Source organism: Henckelia pumila, chromosome 1 (assembly GCF_033568475.1).
Source record: "Henckelia pumila isolate YLH828 chromosome 1, ASM3356847v2, whole genome shotgun sequence".
In the NCBI taxonomy this organism is placed as follows: domain Eukaryota; kingdom Viridiplantae; phylum Streptophyta; class Magnoliopsida; order Lamiales; family Gesneriaceae; genus Henckelia; species Henckelia pumila.
Window position 1 is genome coordinate 127948080 of NC_133120.1, and position 5019 is coordinate 127953098.

Consider the following 5019-nt stretch of genomic DNA (forward strand, 5'->3'; position numbering starts at 1 on the left):
AACACCCGAAATCAATATTTCCTAATTTACGCAGGGGCGCCCGAGCGGTAGAAAATAGCTTCTCGGGCGCTGGGAATTCCACCAACTTTCTGCCCGTTTCCTTGAGCACGCGCTCGTTCGGTAATAATCTACCGACCGGGCGCTCAATTTTTTTCAATCTTTCTGCCTCTCCTGAGTATGCCTGCGCTCGGTCTGCAAAATCCTGCAGACCAAGCGCACCACCTTGTGATTCCCAAAAATAAGGATTTTTCGCATTTTCCTGCCAAATTAACCAAAAACCAATATGAGTGAACAAAACACAAAGAAATACACTAAATGCAAACAAAAAATGGACAAATACGAACAAGACGACATGAAACGCAAGGAAAACACAAAGAAAAAAAGCAATAAAACACGGGAAAAGGACTCCTATCAACCTCCCCAAACTAACCTTTTGCTCGCCCTCGAGCAAAATAGGTGATAAACTAACATGAAGACACAACTTTTCAAACTAATGCAACACACTAACATATGGATGATCCCATACATTTCAAGCCTCCGATAACTTCACTTCCTTGGAGTTAAATCATGATGTGCCTTTCAGATTTCATGTTATTGTGAGTGTGTGTGTAGCGCCTCCAATATCATGCACTTTGAAAAGACTCCGTTTACTTGAGCTAAAAAATTTAATTGACACATCAGGGTAAATCAACCCCTTAAACACTCGTTCTCTCAGTTATGTCCACCTTTTCACCTACTATGGAATTTCCAGAAAAATAGTTAACAATGAATGATATATAGATATAAATTACGCACTACCGGATTTTCCATCCGGTAAATTTTTAATCCCATTTGGTCCGCAAACTTAGCTCAGATTTAGGGATTATAATTTCAATCCCAAATCAATCCCGAATGGAATTATTGAAAATGCTTTCATACCCCATTTAACCCGCAGACTTAGCTATAACTTCGATAGGATTCGGATTTCAATCCCCTCGTCTATAGCCGGATGAAGTATCTTTGTTAAAAATTTGGATTTTTTTTTGCAAGAAATCAATTTTTCATGTCCCATTAAATCTGCAAACTTAGCTTTGATTTAGGGATTATGATTTCAATCCCTAATCAAGCCCGGATGGAACATTTTTTAAAAACAAAATTTTGAGTGCTCTATGAATCATTCACTTTCCAAAATCATCAATGCATTAGTAGATTCAACTAAAATCACAAGGTATTAGTTCGAGTTCGAAAAACCCTTAGTGCCGTGCAATGATCTAGCCACTGAAATTTTGTCTTTCTTAGTGCACTTCACCAGTTGAACTATAGTGCAAATGAATGTCCACAATCAATCCAAAGGTCTATTATTATTTCAAAGGCAACATATTTCAAAAATTTTCTCCCTAATCATCATTGGCTTTTATGGTTTCATCCATCGGCAACATGCATGGAAGACAAATGATATGCAATCACATAACATTATGCATGCACTAACATAAAAGGCAACCTCCCCCAAACTAAAATCTAGCAGTGTTCCCAATGCTAAATATAAAATGAATAACTCCTAAATGAGAGAAAGAAAACATGCATGCATAACAAAAACAAAATGCAAACATAAAACATTGAAAACATTGAAACGAAAAACTACTCTGATCAATCATCGTGTTGTATATCCATATTTTGCTGTTGCACCACATCTCTTAGGCCATCAATATTACCATGTATTCACCTTGCAAATAAAAAAAATTTAGGGATTAAACATGATCAACTTAAAATAAAGAAACAACTAGATAAAAACTAAAACTAAATAAGAAAAAATAAACTGAAGTAAAAATTTTTGGTTGCCTCCCAAGTAGAACTTGATTTTCAGTCTTCGGCTTGACCCTCAGAAGCACTCATCAAAGAGCGGTTGACGCCCAAAGTAAGTGCCTTATGAAATCACCAATGGGTCTTTGTTCAATGTGCACTCAAGCTTGGCCAGATGTATGCAGTTTAAGCTCGTCACCTCAACAACACTCCATAGTACCTGATAAACATGGGAGGATAACATATCTGTAGGTTCTCGGAGAACAAATTCTTGTGAAATCGGTGCTCGCGGTGTATCTGCATATATTTTCTCCCTCAAAACTCCTTCCGGTTGAGGTTCAATGGGAAGAGAATACTCAAACACCTCAAGATCATCAACATAAATTAATTCGCACTCCAAATCATGGTTCTCTGAGTCATCATCATCGAACCAAATTTGGGGGATCATTGTTTGAGTATCTTTCTTCACTTCATTTTCTCGGTGTTCAGGGAGAATTGATATTTTGAGATTATCTATCTGCTCCTCATGGTGGCATCTAGAATTGATTAGATCTTCGATAGCTTGCTCGGTCACGGCCACGTACTTGCTCACCATATCCTTTAGTGAATGTATGATCAATTGAGAACAAATTATCTTCTCCTCTTGAAGCTCGAATGGTTGATATGAAAAATCTGGGTAATGAGTATCTTGTGGGTATTGGTGGCTCCAAATCTGTAGTGTAAGATCCCAATACCGGTGATAGTCAAATTCTGCCATATCCTCTAATATGTGTATCACACTATCATCATCTCGGCAAATAGTGGACAACCAGTTTGCAAAGCTCCATTAATTATCCATCTCCTTGTCACTGCATCCAAACCATTAAGAAAAAATTTAAGAAGATACTAATTGGAGAAATCATGATACTGGAATGTGTTCGCCAAATTATTGAATCTCTCCCATGCTGCGTAGAATGACTCTCCATGTTTCTGGATAAAACTCGTGAATATTTTTCGATTGAACATCTCAAAGTATTACACTAGATGAATTCCTGCAAAAATAAAATAGGAAATGATAGATCACGCAGGATAAAATAGAATAAAGAAATAAAAAAAATTAACTAAAGATAACAATAAGTAAAAAATTGTTTATTCAATCCCCAGCAATGACGCCAAAAACTTGATCGAGCAAATACCACCAATGAAAATCAACCTAAATATATATATCAATTAAACTCGAGTATATCGTAAGTGCACGAGTCAAGTAATAATATAGTGTACATGAGTGCGAGTATCGTCCCACAGAGATTGATTTACGACAAAATTACCTCAAGTATGATTCTTTAATTAATTATAACGATAAAGAGAATAAATTAATGAACTAAAATAAAAGGTTGAAATAAAATCAAAACAATAAATTAAATTCAGAAAATAAATAAACGATTGTTAAGATCTCGGTTCACCTACCCCTTTTCTTCTCTAATGATTGAATTTTAATTCCCAAGTCATGCTTTTGACGGAATTTCTTAATCTATAAATATACTCTCTCGAGCTATATTAATATAATTAACGAATTGTAATAAGCAAGTCTCTTTGTGTTATTTAACAATTGCAATTGCATTAACAATTTGTAGAATTCTCTAGCTTTCAACCTGGTGGTCTATGACTATCAACATGTATCCAACCTCATATCTCTGTGCAAGTTGTATATCCATGAATATATTACCTTATCATGTCATAAAATTTTCTCTCGGTATCAATTATAACACATAAAATCAATAAGAAGTTGATCAATCTCCAAAGTTACAATAAACACAATAATATAATCAAGAACTCTTAAAAACCAAATTCGATCTTCAAAGAAAAATCAAAACATAGTTTTGGGGGTAGGATACCCTAAATCTCAACAAATAAAATAAAAGAGAAAGAGAAAACTAGTTTATGCGGTTCTTGAGTTCTTCAAGTTGTCTCATTCTTTTCGTTCTTCTTCTTAGATTGCCGCCACCTCCCTTGCGTTTCTAATGTGTGGAACCCTCAAAACGTTAGTCTTTCTTCTATTTTTGTGGCCCAAGACTTCTTTCCTTTCAAAACACCCGAGAAATACAATTTTTCAAAATCGCAAGAGAGCTCGGGCGGTAATAAATGGCCTCTCGAGTGCCATAACATTCTGTCCCAGGGTGAAATTTATTTGCAGCTGCGCCCGAGTGGTAAGAAATGGCCGCTCAGCACGCCCCTATTTTTTCGCAACGCGCAACATTTTTGTAAAATTCATAACTTGAGTTTTAACCGTCGGACTGAGCTAAAATTTTGATATCAGCTTTAAAAAATCCTAAAATACAATCTAGACGGTGGAGAATGGATTTGGATCATTCTAGTGTCAAAACATATTTTTGGACCATTAATGCTTTGTGATTCCTACTTGTTCCGTGCTCAAACTCTTCTTTTTCTCCATATTTTGCCTACAACCAACCAAAAATCATGAGGAGTGATCTGAATGAAACAAATATGCAATAATAAATATGAATTGACTTAAAAACATGAAATCATGCAAAACAAATGCAAAACGATGCAATAAAACACGTAAAAACCACTCATGTCAACCTCCTCAAACTAAACTTTTGCTCGCCCTCGAGCAACATAGGTGATAAACTAACATGAAGACACAAATTTTCAAACTAATGCAACACACTAACATATGGATTATCCCATACATTTCAGCCTCCGATAACTTCACTGCCTTGGAGTTAAATCATGATGTGCCTTTCAGATTTCATGTGAACATGAGTGTGTGTGTAGCGGCTCCAATGTCATGCACTTCTAAAAGACTCCGTTTACTTGAGCTAAAAGATCTAATTTACACATCAGGGTAAATCTAAAATTTAAACACCCATTCTCTCTGTTATGTCCACCTTTTCACCTCATATGGAATTTCCAGAAAAATATTTAACCATGAAGGATCCATAGATATTAATTACGCACCACCGGATTTTAAATCCGGTAAATTTTTAATCCCATTTGGTCCGCAAACTTAGCTCAGATTTAATGATTGGAATTTCAATCCCAAATCAAGCCCGGATGGAATTATTTAAAATTTTTTCATACCCCATTTAACCCACAGACTTAGCTATAACTTCGATAGGATTCGAATTTCAATCTCCTCGTCTATAGCCGAATGGAGTATCTTTGTTAAAAATTTGGATTTTTTATTTCAAGAAATCAGTTTTTCATGTCCAATTAAATCTGCAAACTTAGCTGTGATTT

The 5019-nt window shown here is 35.5% G+C and overlaps 1 non-coding gene across 1 annotated transcript; it reads left to right on the forward strand.

The window, feature by feature from the left end:
* The first annotated feature begins 2674 nt into the window (after positions 1-2674).
* LOC140876758 (small nucleolar RNA R71) lies at positions 2675-2784 on the forward strand. Its single transcript, XR_012148993.1, has one exon. It is a non-coding gene; the product is annotated as a small nucleolar RNA R71 (small nucleolar RNA).
* The last annotated feature ends 2235 nt before the right edge of the window (positions 2785-5019 follow it).